Raw genomic sequence first — 18,943 nt, forward strand, 5'->3', positions numbered from 1 at the left:
GTATCAATTTAAACAATGTGCACACAAGGCAGGGAGACCAGTAGGGAGCTTATATTTCTTGTTTTGAGTTGTGCATGGGGAAAAAATGTCCTTTAAGTGTTTATAACCATAGCAGTGGCTTCATACTACGTCAGGGATTGAAATGTATACTACCCATATGGTCCAGGATACCACAAGCCAATAAATAATTTAGAAAGTAATCTTAGGCTGGTAATACTTCTGGGGCATCTGGTGAAATTAAACACATGAGAGCTGTCGTTATATACACCCTCATCCAAGGTTACACAAGACTCCCTTGAAGTCCCGCTGAAGATGTGCTCATACAAGGAAAGCCTCCAATATGGGCAGTAGTCATAGCAACAGCCTGATGCTGCTGGAAGGTATAGAGTAATAGCAGAATGGAGCAGAGTGAAGAATCCAGAGTTAGACACACACACACACACACACACATACACACACACGAACTCAGAAATAGCATTATAAACCAAAGGGAAAGAAGATAAAATTCACTGATGTGGAACAATTGGTTATTATTTTATTTCAAAAATCTAGGTTATATTTGTACCTCCACTTTACACCAAAATCAATTAAAGGTGGTGAATTAAAGATCTACAACTGAACAGTAAAACTTTCAGAAGATAATATAAAAATATATTTCTGATGTTATGGTAGAAAATTATTTCTATATGATAAATGCAGCAAAACCTTAAAGGAAAAGATTGAGAAAATTGACAATATAAATTTAAGACTTCTCTAAAATAACAGATGGCTTTTAAAAATTGAAAAGACTAGAAGAAGGTATTTGCAAATGCATAGAACCCACAGAGGATTAGTTTCCAAAATATATGGTGAAATTCAACAATTCAACTAAAAAGACAAACAAACCAATTACAAATTAAGCAAACTATATAAACAGGAGATTTAAGGAGAGTAAACCTAAATAGCTAATAAAATATGACGGATGTTCAGGCATCTGATTTAGCACAGATTAAAATAACAATGAGATGTAATTTGACACCCTCATCCTTACCAACACCTGAGGGTGTAGTGAGGCACCCTCTCCCACAGCTGATGAGAACATGAATTGTTGTATCACTTGAGAGAGCAATTCAGCAAAAGTAGTCATACTAGATACTCTCACACTTTATGGCTGCACAATGCCCCTTCTGGGTACCTACTCCAGAGTCTAGGACCAGCAGGGATGCTCACACATGTACTCGGTGAGTCACAGAAGCCACAGGGTACAGAGAGACAAGAAAGGCATCAAAGATGGCTCCCCGCATACCCTCTACATGAAGGAGAGAGGCTGGAGCGAGGAGCAGGTGGAAGAGAATCTAGAAAGACTGGAAGAGAGCTGAGAGGATATGCGTCAGAGTTGTCAAAGCCAGAGAATATCAGGAAAGAACAGTCATCAATTATGGCCAATACTGTTCAGTGTGAAGAGGATGGTACCTCCAAAGGCTGGATTTATTCATTGGGAAATCCTCAAGGAAAATCTCAAATAGAGTGGTGAGAGCAGCACTAAAGGGATGAACCCCTGGGTATTGAGATGGGACAGGAAGTGGTAGTTTGAATACAGTAATAGGCTTGAGAAGGCAGATTATGCAGTGAATTTGGTTGTGAGAGAAGGAGGAAGGTAAGTTATTCTCTTGTGAATATGACAGGATAAAGGGAAAGATTGTTCTGAAGATGGGAGGCGAGCTGTTTGGAGAGAAATGCAGAGAATGAAGGTGCCATAAGGACAAAAAGAAGGACAAAATGGGATTCACACCTGTAAGATTTCATTTCGACTGCAGAAAAGACTAAAAGGAGTGTTTTTGTGTACTTTCAGCTGGAATTTATGCACATTGAAAAGTTAGGAACCTTTGAGGAAAGAAACGGTAAAAGGTATACAAGTATTTAATAATTATAATTCAAGGACCAGATTGCATTTGAAAATTATATTGTTTATAATGGCACTTGTTTCAAGATTATTTTCTTCTGTGTTTTTTTGTTTGTTTGTTTGTTTGTTTTTAGTCAGGCAAGGAAATATTTTTACTATAAGGTCTTGGGAACAGGTGGATGGGATACGTTTTGTCTTTTCTTCAAAAAAGTTTGGCAACAGTTTAGATTCACCTTATGAAATGTATTATGCAAAACTATGGTATACTTTTGCTCAGGGCAAGGGTTTTGTTTGTTCACTTTAAAAATATCTTTTCTCATCCACTGTTGAGAGAAAATCTGGGAGAAAATTCTAATTGTATTTTCGTTCTATGACATTAAAAAAACAAAAACAGATACACTCTGGTGGTCTTTTTTTTGGCTTGGACGGAGCTGGTTTACTCAGCTTCAGCTTGGCCTCCTGTGTCACAGCTACTTCCTCCCTCTGGCCCAACCTGTGCACCCCAGATGTTGTTGTGGGGTTACCTAGCCCAGCCTTGGCTGGCCATGTGGCCTATCTGCTGAGTCTCAGCTCAGCACTCAGAATATAAAGGAGCTACGCTTGGCTCTGGAGAGCTGAAGTTCAAGGCTTCCCTCTGGAATCACGTGGCACCAACCTTTTGGGCTGAGTCCCAAAGGGGTTAAGGGTGGGGGTGGTAGCATGAACGCCCTCCTCTGCGTTACCCAGTTCTCTGAAGCGCCTCCTCCTTTCAGGCAGGAGGCTTACATATTTCACTCTTGACTCTCTTCCTTCTCTCTCTGTGTCCTTCTCACCATGTCCTGGGTGGTGAAAGTATCAGGCTTTGCTTTCCCTGTCTTCTAGCATTCTGCACTAGTAGAACAGGTCTCATTCCTATGACTGAAAGAGGAACCCCCTCTATGCCCGGAGAGAATGGTTTGATGGGAGCCCTTCAGGCTTGGTGCTTGATATGCTTCAAGAGGAGGTAAACTGTTACGTCCTTTCTGTCCCAATAATATTTAGTTCTTGAGCTCGCCGTCTTGCTGCAGAAGCTTATTTTGCTGCCAGAAGTTGAAAAGCTATAAAGGAAAAAAACAAAACATATATATATATATATATATATATGTATATATATAGTGCAGATTGCTATTTCTACCTCCTCAGTCCATTCTTTCTATCTTGTATTACTAATAGAATTTTTAGCTAGGTACGTTGTCGCCTGGTTACACCACATTTCCAAGATTCCTTTGCAGCTAATTTTGGCCATTATGCTAAGTCCTGGCCAACAGAAAGTGTGGCGTGATGCATGCAGCCTCCAGACGGTGACCTTAAAGGAAAGGATAGGATTATTCTTTCTTTGCCTCTGTCATTCCGCTCCCTGAAACATGGATGCAGTGTAAGCCAACTTTGAATGTGGCTGAGCTCAATGCCCTAAGAAGCACAGAGAAACTAGATAGAAGGAGGGAGCTGCCTTTGGAGCCCAGTTACTTTCATCCCACAATTATGTGACAGAGAAATACATCCCCATTTCATTTAAGGTACTGTCATTTTTGGCTTTTGTGATAGCAGCTAAGCCTACATCCTCACAAACACATACATTGATAACTTTCAAAACATTATCTCAATTAAATTGAGATGAGGTAATAATATTCAAACTTTACAAAGGTTCTCAGATACAGGTCATACGGTCTAGCTGAATAAATGAGTTGTGAACCAAATAAAGTAAGTGAATAGGAGTGGAAATATTCTTGAAACTTTGAAGCATGTAAAAAGTAACAGGATATACTCATTTAATTTGATAAACTGGAAGTCAGATTTATCAAATATCCTTTTTTGTTACATTATTTTTAGTAACATAAATTTGAGTGACTACACTTACAGTGCTCATTCTGGTTGGTTAAATGATGAAAAACCTATAATATCTTGGGGACAATCAAACCAAAAAAAGGGTACTAGAAATAGAGGCAGCTTTGCTGATATAACTAACAGGAAAAATTGCCTTTGATCGTTAAGAGCCAAATATTAGAGTAGCAGTAGCCATGATTTATATGTTTATAAAACCAAATTAGCCTCAAATTACTTCAGTGAAAAGGTCAAAAGCAAATCCTGCCATCTTGTACTTATTAATTTATGAATGGTGGGTACAGAAATTAGACATAAAGGAGAGGTATTTTTTTTTATTTGTAAAATTATATCTGATTTTTAGGTCATGGTCACAAAAAAAAAAAAAAAAGAAAGAAAGAAAGAAACTAGTGAGTGGTTGCATTGCAAAGGGCTCTCTGCTCACCTGCTGAGTATTAACTGGATACAGTGTGTTGTCAGGAAGCTTTGGGGGCTTCTTGTTCAAGAACTTTTGCTGCCATACTTATTAGAAGGTGGTCATGAAGTTTCCAGAAGGTGTCCTTCAAAAGGACCATTTCCCCGAAGTCCTACACGCAAAGACTTTCTCAGTGCTGAGGGCACCCTGTCCCACTACAGGCCTGGAGCCCCCTGGGAGAGCCGAACGTGTCCAGAGACAGACGGTCTTGTCATCTTTGGCTATTTATGTCCTGTCATGTGGTGACATGGAGAATGCTAGCCTGTCACCCTTCCCTTCCCGGCACGATGTGATCACCTTCCATAGTGATTTTAACTAGTCCTGTGATTGGTAAGCTTCTCTCATCTACGGGAAAGTGAAATGTTCTCACGTTTCACCCATCCATCCTTAATGTTCACTACGCTTGTTCTAAAGATGTTAATGCTATTGGAACAGGAATAGAGAAGTTGTGATTTGCCCCAAATCGATAGGAAGAAGCTCTCAAAGCACTAACTGCATTTTGTGTCTGATGACCTCACTTTGTTCTAGACAAAGCCCACTTTCTTACCACGGGGGACATGGCCCTGAGTGACCTAAGTCCCTTCTCTCTTGCTTCACCTTCTCACTCTGCTTCAGCCTCACTGACCGTCTTTCCGTTCCTCACCTTCCTGCTCTCCGTCCCTGCACACACGGCTCCAGTGTTCCCACGCGCCCCGCCTTCCTTCAGCGCCTTCTGGGTTCCACCTCAGGCTTCCTAAGGGTCAGCTTGCTGTGTTCCCCCACGCCAGGTGGGCACTGCTCTTACTCGTCTACACGGCACCCTCTGCTTTGCTGTGTATTTTAACTGTGACTGACGACTTCGGTGATCATTGGCTCACTTTGTTTGCCGCCCCTACACTGGAAGTTCAGTAATGCCGAGCCCCTGTATGTGTTTTGCTACTGTGTCTCTTGCTTAGTAGCGATATGACAGCTGTTTTTGAATGAATGGATGAATGAATGAATGACTTTTAGAGCTCACCAAAGCTAGGATTTCCATGGGCTTCCAGGGGATCCGTGATGTTCTAGGCATCCCTGGAAATGCACAGTAGAGTCAGATGGTCCCTATGCTCAAAGACCATGTATTCTTGTGGTTTTCAAGTCAGTCTCTTACTTTGAACCCAGTTGGATTTCTGGACTTGGAATTCACCTGTTGGCAGGTCATGCTGGTAATCCAGGTATGGGGTGACAAGTACCTGAAAAACAAGCAGCAGTTGGCATGTCATGGGAGGCCAGTTGTAGATGTTTAAGAAAAGGCACGATTTGTTAACTGATTTATGATTGGAGTTGAAATTAAATGAGGAGAGGTGAGGGCAGAGGAAAATAAAGAAAGAAGGAAGGAATGGGATGAGGATTTAGGAAAGGAAGGAAGATTCTGGAAAGGAGGTAGGAGAAGCAACTGGAAACCTAAACAGGGTGGAAACACAAAAGCAAAGCATTTCAGGCAGACAGTGGAGAGCAGTGGAATAAAGACATTAAAGCAATTCCATCTGCCCTTGGAGACCTTCAGGAAAGTGGGTTTGCTACACTAGTGGGCGTGGGCGTCAGACCACAGAGGTTGAAGAAATAGAGGCAGAGGTCAGTGGAATTACAGATCACGCACAGAGCTTTCATCATGACGCCAGGAAGGAGAGGGATGTGACCAGGTGCCTTCCAGTGTGTAGACCCCACGAGTCTGAAATTACGTGCTCGCTCTGACCTTCCTTTGGGAGGATTTTTGTGGTGTGTGACCAGAGAACATAAGGAGAGGATGCGGTAAAGCTGGTGAAAACCTTTCCAGGATTTTCGGAGACCTTCCCATGTTTCAAGATGGAGGAAATGGAGTCAGTGCAAAGAAGAAGTTGCGGGAGCTAGAAAGCGAGCATGAGGGGTACGGAAGGGAGGGAGCCCAGAGCAGAAGGCAATCTAATCTGGAGAGGCTTTTCCCTTGAAACTGGAAGGAATTGGGGCACCCTCCCCCAGGCTCCTGTGTTAAAACACTGAAATGCTTGTGCTCTCACAAATAATCCTGTAAGTCTGTGTGAACTGCCTTCTACTTCTAGAATGGAATCCCCATCAAGGCACACAGGCCATGCCTGCTCGCCCATGTCTGCAGGGACAAAGTCAAGGGGAGCGTGATGTAGGGAAACGGGTGGGTGAGGTCACATGTTGTGTCCCTGATTGGGGACATGAAAAATACTTGGGACTGAAAAATAATGGAAACGGTCATTTATTTCCCACGGGTGTGGGAGAAGAGCAGAAACCTTTAGTAATTGTCAATAAGGCAGTCTATGGTCTTTGAGGCATCTTGACTCTGAATGCTCCATTCTGGGAAGGTTCTTAGAGAAAAAAAAGAGAATGGAATAGAATAAAAGAGAAAACACGAGAGGAAAAAAATGAAAAGAAGAGAAAAGAAAAAAAGAAGAAAACAAAAGGAAAAGGAAAAAGAAAATGAAAAAGTTAGTTAACTGTTAACCGGGGAAGAAAGTCAACATGTTCAGGATTTTATATCTGCTTAAGATGTTGAGAAATAACATTTTCATGAATCCTGCACAATTTTGTGGGATAGGACAGAATAGGCAATTTGTGAGAATGTAAAAAATCCATATGGATTGCCAATGTCCTAACATCTTTGTGATAAAGAAGTATTATATTCACGAGGGAGGCAAGTGAGGGAAAAGATGGATTTAAGCATGATTTCTGGCTTTTATGAACAAATCAAATTTCTTACTCACTAAGGCTTGAAATGGTTCTCAATCTTTAATGACTGCTTTCATGCCATGTATCCCAAGATACCTTTCAAAAATAAGATTGCAACTGGATTATACATAAATAGGTTAAACTTTCTTTTTTTTTACAAGTTTGAATCTAAATGATGAAAATTGACATTCCATCTTGCAAAAGAAAATGAATTGCAGATCTGCTAAATAAATACTTACAAACCAAATGAAAAGGTCTTTAATCTGAAAGCCTGCCTACGAATAATATCAGGGCTTTGCCAGGGGTTGACTTTGAAGCATTTTGCAAAGCCTTTAAAGAAAACAGTGTCTTTGAAAGCTGAGGAACTTGTAGCATGAAATATTTTAGTGGTGATTTATGAACATTGTTAAGAAATGTGCCTTTCTTTTATTAAAAAAAAAATCCTGACACTTAGTAAAATGATGAGGATTTATGGGTAAAACTGTTTTGCATGGCAGCTTCTGAGTAATAGATTCATAAATATTTCCTTTTTCTTAATTTAAAAGTCAAAATGAATTAGACAAAAAAGTGCCAAATTAAAGGTACCCAGTCAAATAGAGAAGGTAAATGTTGGGCTTTACCTGGCCTTCCTGTCTTGGAGCACCTGCCTCACCAAGGGTGTAGGCAGAGATGACCTTCTAAAGGCCTCTCTCTCTCTCTCTCTCTCTCTCTCTCTCTCTCTCTCTCTCTCTCTCTCTCCCCCCCCTCCCCCTCTCCCCCCCCATCTCTGCCATACACACATGTGCACTTGCCCACAAACTGAACACATCAACATTTAAAATGTACTGAGTTAGGTTTGCTTTAAACAACTGATTCTCCGACCGTTTCCGTTGAGGTTACCACTATCATTACTTTCCTAAATACCCAGTGTGCGCACAGCGTTTTATGCACATGAGAACTTAATTGAAAACTGACACGGAATGTGTGTGTTACGCGTGAAAAGAGTGGAGAACTAGTAGCCATGACCCGCTTGAAGAAGGAACAAAACAGGAGGCCAAGAAGAAACCCATGGCTCTGGTCCTTTGGGCGAATGCTAGCTCCCAGCGGCCTGGACACTTTCCTGCTTCGTGATTGAATTCAGCCCAGATGCTGTGAGTTTTTATTTCCTTTCTGCTTCTGTGGCAATGGGTGTTGTTGCTGGAGACCGACGGGGGTGGGGAGGATGAATGAAGCAGAAGAAAAGTTGGCCACACAAATACATTATCGGGAGCAGTGGGAGGGGGAGAGGCTCCAGCGCACAAAGCAGCCCTTGTTCCCATAGAAACCGCTGTTTAGCTGGAGGAGTAGCTTGACTTCCCACAGCCCCTTCCTCTTTCTTTTTAAATCTCTGTCGGAGAGGCATTGTCTTCTGGTTATTTGTGTTTTAATGAAAATAAAGACTGTGGAGAAGAAAACGCTCCCCACCTCCGGGCAGCTTGCTTTGTAGACCGAGGCTTCTATTCCGGGCGGTTTGAGAACTGGCTGGATCTCCCGGGATCTGAGATCTGGTACCTTTTCTTCAAGCCATGTACTGACAGGCCACCAAGAGCTGTGCCAGGCTGAGATTGGCAGGCTAATTTGAATACCAATGCCACTCTGGGCTGGCTTCCAGTGACAGGGCGGGAGGCAGGCAGGCAGGGCCCTGATGCCCAAGACTGAACAGTGGTTTCTCGGGAGAAGCAGGGCGTTCTCCCACAACCATGAGCGTGCTTCTCTCACTCCCATGCCCTTCTCTGCCGGGTTATTGGCAAGTCTGCTTTCTGTTATTCAAGGATTAATGCCTCAGTGCAACGGGAAAATGGGCAATTAAAACCGAAAAAAACTTAAAGCCTGGGATTTCTATCTCTTTATCATCTTCCAGTTAGATTTCATTAGGACGCTGCTGAAGAAACAGGGTTAGGGCTTTTGTTGTTGTTGTTCAAGTGTTTAAAACTATTAACAGGATGTTTTTACCTTCACTAAGAAGAAAGACAAGCAAGCTTTTGTGCCCAGGGATCATAGCTAACATTTATAAATGGGGACTCTTTCTAAGTGCAGAGTGAGTGACTGTAGCAGTCTCTAACGTAATAACGTGCTTATAAAAAATGAGATTTCAGGTTCCTGTGAGAACTGCTGAATTTGTTATTTGACACTTTTCCCATATTTGAAAGATTTAAAAATCAGACGTGATATGCACTTACAAAAATTCCTTTTATACCTTCTCCCCAATAAAATGTTGTAAGTATAAAAGATTGTAGATTTGCATCTTCATGTTGGGCAATATCTTGTTTAGGTGATTTCCCTGCCTCTGAGATGCCAATGAAACGCCCTAGCATGTTGAAGAGCCTACTTGTCTGCTGTGAAGGCTACTGGGGCAGCTGGGGTCCATCCACTGCTAGTGGGCAGTCGCAGTTTGGGAAAGGGGTCGGGGGCTGGCATGATTTTCCTCTGGTGGTCGCACGCACACTCTTTTGGTTGCTCCCCAAACCCACCTGCTGCTTGCATTTGTGAATTGGGTGGCATGCTGCCAGTGACATCAGACAGGCTGGGACATTGTCCCGGTCTCCAGGGCAGATATAAATTGCTGTCATCAGTGAATACTTATTAGGGGTTGGTGGGTAGAGGGCATCCTGCCAGGAACGATCAGGGAGAGACTGGGAAACACAGACGAAGTGGATTCATTCTTGGGGCATAAGATGCCTCCCGCTACTCAGCACTGGTTGTGCCGATTCTATTTCTCGGTAAGTGTAAAAAATGTGGCCCTGAAATTTCTTACTGATATTCTAGCAAGTTGGCAAAAGTCCTGTGTTTTTTCTTACAGAGCACAGGCTCTTCATTAATATTTTGGAGATTTATATATTGAAAGGTTTTTTGGTCTCTAAGCATTAAACCCAGTGCATTATTACCTGAAAAACTTGGAAAATTTCTTGTTCAGAAATAAAAACAAAGCAAAGCAAAACAATAAAGTATTGTTACAATTCATTAAATCGCACAGGTGAGATTTATTCCTATGCTAGTCCTAAAAAGTGGCTTTAGCATGTTTTGAACACGTTCCAGGAGAGAAGAAAACTAACAGAAAGCACCAGTTATTGGATGAAATTGTTTCAGTGTGGCTGTCTGATGTAACATTTGTGTTAGTTTTTCCCAGCATGCCTGTGGGTTTTTCTCTTTGCTCAGCCTATGAAATTAAGGGTTTCATAAAGAGGAAAGAGTTCAATCTCAAAATTTAAATCCTTAGCCTAATTAACAGACACGCTGGGGGCACTGGCTCAACTTTCAGTTCCTCTAAGCAGTGAGTCATTCCAGAGCCTCATCTAAGCCCGAGTGAGGCAGCGCTTCAGGGCCTGGAAGGGGCCTTGGCGTGTATGTGAGTTACTGACTGAACTGAAGGGGCAAAACGAGTCAAACAGGTCTTTTCCAACCCCAATTATCAGATGGACCAGAATCCTAAGTAAACAGTGGAAAGGCACTTCAGGGAGGCAGGGACCTGCCCCAGAGGGTTCAGGACGGAAGGGCTCCTGGGGGTACAAGTTTGGGGTGTCTGCCTCTGGACTGTGGATGGCATTGCATCACAGATGGCCTCAGGTCTCCACCCACGAGGCTTCACAGTGCCAGCCTTCTGTCCAGGAGTCAGGATGTGTGGCTTTGCATGTGTTTATTTTCTTCCACCCAAGTGATTACTGTGTGTGATGCTCAGGTGAGGTGATACTTGCTAAAAAAAGGAAAGATTCTCACTTTCAGGTTTTCAGTAAAATAGTAACACTAAGCTCTCCTACATATTACTTTCCCTTTTTCTTATTTTTTCTTGGAAGTCTCGTCAGGGGGGAGTCGAGCTCTGTGTGTTCTGAGGCCAGGTGGCATTTTGAGCGAGCAAAGGGGAGCAGCTGAGTGAGGCCCGCCTGCTGTCAGTGCTCTGAGGAGACCCATGGCCAGGCCAGCGAGGTGGCTCCCGCTGGCTTGCAGGCGTCCTGGGCTGGTGCAAACCTCTGGATCAATTTTAGTCTCATTCCGAAGCATTGTTTCCAGCTGCCGCTTAGCGAAGGCAGCTTTCCCAGGGCCTTTGCTAACGAATATAATGTTATAGCCACAAAAGAGGCTATGAGAACCGAAACTTCTAGAGGGAAAACAACACTCTCTTTTCTTCCAAGTCAAGTTGTTAAGGTTGCAACTGTTTTCTCCAGCAGACACATGTTCGCCTGAGCCTTGACTTAGTTCTTTCACTGGCAGGTTTTGAACTGCCCACCTATCAAGACATTTGCTTACTTGCAGGAGCTCAAAATCTTCATTTAGGTTTCTTTTCAGCAGTAATACTACACACATTTTCTTTGTGTGTTATCCATTTCAGAAGTACACGTGCTGCTTTTAAACTGTGTCAAGCTTCAATAATGAGAGACAGAAATATTGCTCTGGCCTTGAAAAACAGGCTTGCGTAAATCGCGGAAGTGTTGGCAATGGGGGTCCCCGGCCTGTTTGCTCTCTCACGGGTTTTCTTGTTTCTCCCTTCCATTGTAAATATTCCTCCACAGGATCCAAAGTCCTCCCTTCCATGAAATCTAAGGTCATGTAATTGCAGGATAATTCCAAGCCCTTTTTCTAGTGGGAATTCTGCTGCCTCAATCTACCAGACGTGAGTGACTATGGATAATTGGTTGGCTTGTTATGTGTGTGAATAGGTATTCTTTGGTGTGCGGCTCACAACTCAGACGCTGTTAGTGGCAGGTTCCGATGGCAAACAGGATATGTGAGATGAGCACACTGAACACCCCCCAAGTCTTCACAGTTCCACCTGCCACGTCTACAGCAGTGGCAGATCCCCAAAATTATAACTCTCCTCCACCCCACATGGTGTGCTTGATGATTTCACCGCTGAACATGGTGGCACTAAACACACCTCCTCCTCCCTGGGGGCCTCCCTGCTCGCCACCGGGGCTTTGAGTGGCGGGTGGTGTGTGTACATTTCAGTGAGTGAGAAGCACCAGAGGACACAGAGTCACTGATTCTTGACCGTTTCATTTGCTGATAAGCTAGTATATGAAACATGGATTAGGCCCCCAAAAAGGCAAATAAGGTCGATTCAGGCTTGCAAAGTACTCACAGTCCACTGAGGCTCATAAGAAGGTTACTGATGTTAATATAATAGTTGCAGTATGGATATATTTGTTTAAAGTGCTTTGTGCACATGGAAAAGTTAGCTATTGTCTTTGTTGTTGAAAAAAACCTTGAAAAATGTTGAAGTGGATTTTTTATTATAAAAGTAAAGTGAAAGTATTGGTGAGTTTCAGTAGGGGAAGACGATGGAGTCACATGATGACTTTTATGGGCCCTAGAGACTCTTGTCTCTGTGGGTCCCTTCTTCCATTTTATATATAAGTGTGTATATATATATATATATATATATATATATATATGTATAGATAGATACATACATACATACATACATAGACACCCAGATATAGATTTATATATGGAGAGAGAGAGAAAGCCAAAAAAGTGCATACACATTTTAAGAAAGGAAAAAAGTGTATTAATATATACTGGTAACAAAAGATGAATACAAGTTACGTTTGACTTTTGCAATTACAAGAGGTGCTCAAAATGGTTACCATCTGCATAATTTTAATACAGTTTTTTCCTTTCTTAAAACTTTTTTGGCACCCCTGGTGTGTGTGTGTGTGTGTGTGTGTGTATATATGAATATATATTTATGTATGTATAAAATTATATTTTATGACTGTGTCAGAATAAAGGAATAAAGATGAGTGTGTTCATATTGCTTATAAGCACATTTATTTGACCTAAACATTCACCTTTTCTTTTAATTTTAAAAGAAATTGAAAGTTTCATGGGCCTCTAAAAGTACTGAGCTCTTGGCACTGTGCCTATGTCGCCCTAGGAGAAGATAAAGGGAGGGCGAAAGAAGAAAAAAGAGAAGAACAAAGCTGTCGGGACAAGATGAGAAAAAGGAAAGTGACTGTGAGAGGAATAGTGATCACAAAGGAAATGATAGAATAAATTCAACAACAGCAACAAGAAGAATGAAATGAAAGAATGGGAGCAAACGAAAAGAAAACAGAAAAGGGAGACAACAAAGAAGAGGGTCACGGGGAAGAACAGACCTAAAAACACTTCCAGAAGTGCTTTCCTTGAGCACAGCTTCTGGAGGAGCTGATGACCAGTCTTTCCTGCTGTGCTACTGCTGGGGGGTAAGGGCCCAGCCCGACAGGAACAGGGTCACCACAGGACAAGGAGGCCCGAGTTGGCTAGAGAGCCAGTGGGAACTTACCTGGGTGAGACACGTAGCTAGTGTCTGAGAGGCTTAGTTTGTGCATAAACCACATCTGCCCTGAGAGGCTTAGTTTGTGCATAAACAGAAACCAGCTAGCTTTCCTCCTTAGAGGTCCTAACTCAAGAATTAGAAGACGGAACCATGTTAAAATGCATGACATCTAAGACAGATCGTTTATACCTCTGTGTTTATCTGCATCAATGAAATGCAGATTTTCACATTTTGGACTTCTTTCCATATGTTTTGTTGTTTCATGGCCTATTTATGAAAAAAAGGCCCTGAAAGGTTATGACTGTTTGAGTCATAACAGATTCTTTGTATTTACTTATTTTAATATTTGCACTAGTCCTCTGAGGAAGACACCGTGTTTCCCTGAAAGTAAGACCTAGCCAGGCCATCAGCTCTAATGTGTCTTTTGGAGCAAAAATTAATGTAATACCTGGTATTATATTATGTTATGTTGTATTATATTATGTTATATTATTTATATTATATTATATAAGACCTGGTCTTATATTATAGTAAAATAAGACCGAGTCTTATATTAATTTTTTCTCCAAAAGACGCATTAGAGCTGATGGTCTGGCTAGGTCTTATTTTCGGGGAAACACGGCATCACCATTCTCACTTTGTAAACTAGGAGCCAGGCTCCCAGCTTGTGACTTGCCCAAGATCAGACAGTTACATCATTTTAGAGGTGAGACTTCACATGAGGGGTGTGTGTGTTTCCTTGGAACTGCCTTCCTGTGGGTCGTTAAACTTAAAAGAGAACTGATTTCACATTCATTAAAGTACGTATCCTTCTACACTTTTCCCCATTTTGCTCTCATGGTTATTTATGCATTCCAAAATCTGCCATTTTCGTCTTTTTCTTTAATGCAACACCATTGATTTGACCGTGTTGGCATCGTAAATACAAAACCATAAGTAAGCTATTATTCCTTTGACACTTAGGCATAAAATTTGGCATACCAAATGTTTGTGTTTGTAAAATTTTTCTAACACAGTTTGGGATGTTCACGCAAATTGAACATGGACATGCAAATTGTTTCCCTTCGCATGCAGAAAATCCAAATGTAATTTAGGAAACACTTCTTAGAAACACCCACGTGTACTAAAGGTTGTCACATTCGGTGCATAATTTGGCAAGTTTTACTTTTTTTCCCCATGTAAAATGTAATTTTCAAGGCATCTCAGGCTCAGGAAAGATCCTTATGCATTGGAGCTGAGCAGAGTTTTACATAGGACGTTAGACTTCCATGAGTTGGAAGCTATAGCCATTGGCCTCACTGCGTGTCCTGCCCAAAGATGGTGCCAGGGCCAGTTGTCATGCACTTGCTTCAGATCAGTGAGCGATGGTAAGGAGAATGTGAAATGCTTATTGTTGAAGCATTACCCTATGGGATAGCAGTGGATTCTGGCTATCCCCTACTGTCACAGGCCAGTACCAGTGGAGGTGCTGTTTCAACCCTACCCCTCTTTCTTAGGTCTCACTGGGCTGAACCACAGACTGGGTTAATGGGCTAAGATCAACCTGGGGGCTCAATAAATCTTGGCTCTTAGCTGTGCCTCTGTTGTCAATTCACCAATAAAGACCTGTGAATTAGTCTAGCTTTTGCATGCTAATATTTCCTCGTGTAAAAAAATGAGCCTCATAACTATGTGTGCGCTATGAGTTTTGCAAAACAAAGTTTTTATAATGCAAGTCTTGTTGATGTACCATCCTGCTGACAGAAAGAAAGTTGAGAGCTCAGGACCCTGTGTAAAACTAGATAATGTCTCTGGGTCTATCATTTAATGGGATGGCTGATCGACTCACTGGGTGATTGTAAGCGTTGTGTCTGTATTTTTAAGTCTGCAAAATGGAAAATCACTAACTTAAATAATCAAACTTGTAAAACTCCATTTATTCAACTAATAATTACTGGCTGAGTGCTCACTGTGAGTGAATACAGAGAGAAATAACATGTCCCAACCCTAAAGAGATCTCAGTCTAACTGGAGACAGACACGTAATAACAATAATACAAATACAGTGTATTCTAAACTTTAACATAATATGATACCTTCTGAACTCTATATAGCCTTTCTGTACAAGTGAAATGCTCTTGAAACAAGAAAGCATGAGAAGTAATTCTAACCGAGGCACCAAATGGAGGAGGTGGTGACTAGAAATAACCAATAGAAGATGGTTAGTTAATTCGGGGGAGAAGGTGGAGGGCGGCTTTCCAGAGATGGAGTGAGATGGATGGGTTGGGGACGTGGCATCTTCACAGAAATTCTGGCAGTCTGGTGAGAGTGGCGCACAGCAAGGTGTGCCATTGGTGCGTCTGGAATGGTAGATTGGGGCCAGCAGCAAAGTGCCTTTACCATTATATTTATATCTGTAGATGGGATGCTGGAGCCATCTGAGTGTTCAAGTAAAAACAGTAGAATGATCAGAGTGGACATTTCAGAACTATACCTGTGGCGGCAGACTGAAGAGGGTTGGAGTGGGGAGTAGTGTCGAATCTGAGAGGCTATGCATTCATGGCATATCATCACCATGACAACACCAGAAAACATTACATATCGTACCCAATCGACTTCATGAGCTCAGTTCTTCCTAGTCTAGCCACACACTCTACCAAATTGGCCACATGGTCCCGCCAGCACGCTATAGGAGGTTGGACAATCAAGTTCACGAAATCATCCTAGAAAAAGTGCTACCTACCTCATTGCTGAATATCACTATGGTCACCTTCCAAGTACTCCCCTTGGGAAGCTATGCACCGATGCCAGTGCCAAGTCCACCCTTCAAAGCAATTTGGGAACTCCTTTTCTGGAATTGGCCATCAGTTATTGTCATATTACACTTGATGTCCTGAATGTCATCAAAATGTCTTCCTTTCAATATTTCCTTTATCTTTGGGTAAAGAAAGAATTCATTGGGGGCCAGATCAGGTTAGTAGGGAGGGTGTTCCAATACAGTTATTTGTTTACTGGCTAAAAACTCCCTCACAGACAGTGCCGTGTGAGCTGGTGCATTGTTGTGATGTAAGAGCCATGAATTGTTGGTGAAAAGTTCAGGTTGTCTAACTTTTTCATGCAGCCTTTTCAGCACTTCCAAACAGTAAATGTGGTTAACTACTTGTCCAGTTGGTACAAATTCATAATGAATCATCCCTCTGATACCAAAAAAGCTTAGCCACATCGTTGCAACAAGTTCATGAACTTAATTGTCAGACCTCATATATTCCCGTCCACTAGCACATAAGACAAAATCCAGGGCCCTCTACCATGTCTGTAATTCCCATAGCTCTGGGTTGGAAGAATCCTATCTAGACCTTCTTCTGAAGCCATATGTGTTTATATCAGTCCTAGAATTCACTGTGACCCCCCTCCTTCACTGATTTCCCTGCTGTGACCTGGGGCACATATCCAGTCTTACCAAAGTGTTAGCCTGGAGTAAGTGAACATACCCTAAATCTTACCATGGATCCACAGTGGTCACTCTGGTTGCCAAACTGTTCCTTCACTCCCGACACCTGCCGTCCACACACAAGAAGTGGTGTTATTATTAGTTACCTTTTAATTCTGTTGTTGGCTTATCTGAATTTTCAGGATGTTGTGGTCTGTAGTGTTAAACAACAACAAAGCACCATCAGCCATTAGGTGACAGTACGGGTAATTTTTCCCTTCCAAATGGTGGTTAACAATTGTATTTCTATAAAACTCTCAGGCATTCAGAAATGTTTAGCAGAAAAGCAGCTTCCAGCTTCTTTTCAACACACACTGACAGTGATATTTCCTTTGTTGAGATTTGTTCCTCTCCTAATGAGTCTTTAAGGAGGTGCCATTTCTTTATGCACTTAAAAAGGAGGGAGAAAAGGCATTTGGGCACAGCTCCTTGTGTGAGCTTATTTTCTACAATGCAAACACTGAGTGGGACAGTGCCCTTACAGCTGATTCCACTGTCACACTTCCTGCCCCTTCCACCAGCGGCTGCTCAGAAGGGAAGCAGTCATCACTTGTCTCTCTTTCTTATTTTTCCCTTAATGTTCTTGCAGGCTATTGGGAAATCCTTTAGCTAAGTTGGTATAGCTGGTCTCCCTTGGATCACCTTTCATTTGTATTTTTACTGTTGTTTCCAATTATAGTTACAATTAATAATGGACAAAACAGTGTTTCCCAAACACGCTCATCTAACTATCTAATTGTAATGTTCTACTTTAAGTGCGAGTCTAGTTTCTTAGTCCTTGATTGTTTTTGTTGCCTTTGAAAATGTTCTTGATATTTAATTACCTTCACTAATTCCTCAGTGCTTAGATTGTTACATGCTTTATTTTGTATTTTTATAGAGTTCAACTGGCCCTTCTTTCTGCCTGATTTTCCATTTTCTCTGAGTTATTGGGAATAACACATTGATGATGCAAATTCTTTTGAGCCCTATCACATTTATATTTTATTCCAAATGACATTGTTAAAATTCACAAAATTGGTCTAGATCTGTAACTTGCAGTCACATTGGAAGAAGAACGTATCAGTTCGGCATGTTCAGAATATTTACAACCCTAGAGATGGTTTTCCAAGCACGAAGTGTGTCCAAGAGCACAAGACAGCCTTGGAGGCATAGATAAAAATAACTGAATTATTTCCGTTCACCCTACCGTTTGAAGTAATGAATAAATCCAGAAATAACACCAATAGTAAAATGATGAATTGGGAATTTGACATTTTTTCAGCTTTCATCATCTAAGATGCTCACCACGTGGGGGTGGTTTGTTGTAAATTTCCAGGTCATTGTGACTCGTGGTTACAACTGAAAAAAGTCTAATATCCAGATTTCACTGGCCCAAACCAAGTGACCAATAATGTACTTAGAGCCATTACAAATATCTTTCTCAGTGGGGCATCGTTCCTTACCCTCATATTCTATATTCAGTAGGCCACATATTTAATCACGTAAGATCATAAGACATGCAAATGCTGTGAAGTTCATATGGCCACGTAAGAGTTTCATGGCTGCTGGGCATGAGAAGAAATTTCCTTTCTCCTGGCCAGAAAGAGGGGAGAGGACAGAACCCTTAGGGAAACACATGGAGAACTCAGACCAACCCATTGTTTTAGGTAGGTGGGCCAGGAGCCTGACCAATGGAGGCTTCTGTGGTTCCTTCTATTCTTTCTGCCCTTCCCCCACTATCTGCTCCTCAGCACCAAGCCTCCCAGTCCTTTCTCTGTTCAGGTTCTGGTCCAGTGACAATAATGCTGTGAGAGCAAATTGCAGGGGAAAAGGGGAAGTTATAAAATAGGCCACTCTGGGGGGAAGGTGGAAGAGGGGGCCAAAAAAATTGACTTGAAAATTCATTGAGTACACACCATCCAAATGAAGCCAAAATAGCGTACAGATATCAACGTGCGGATGCTTTTTTGTGTGTTCCTAAACGGTGCTCTCAGGAAACGCCTTGCGGAATAGACTGAACAAGAGTGTATGGTTTGCTTCCAAAAAGTTATTTGTAAGCTAGCTAAAACTACTTCTTAAAGACAAAATAGCTTTGCTTGTGGAATTCAACAAGCCAAAATGCTGGTTAGGTATTTGTTTTAAACAGATTCTAATTTATAATAAAGAGAAGCAATTCCAGGGTGGGGCCAATGATTCCTAATCCAAATTATGTTCGTGTTTTAACTCATTTCCCTGGACTTGGAGTGTGGAGTCTGCTTGGGAAGGCCGGTATGCCAGCACCTGCCTGCTTGCGGCTGGTCGATGGGAGCCTGCGTTTTAGGACCAGGGC

Source organism: Rhinolophus sinicus, linkage group LG05, assembly GCF_036562045.2.
Source record: "Rhinolophus sinicus isolate RSC01 linkage group LG05, ASM3656204v1, whole genome shotgun sequence".
NCBI classification, from domain to species: domain Eukaryota; kingdom Metazoa; phylum Chordata; class Mammalia; order Chiroptera; family Rhinolophidae; genus Rhinolophus; species Rhinolophus sinicus.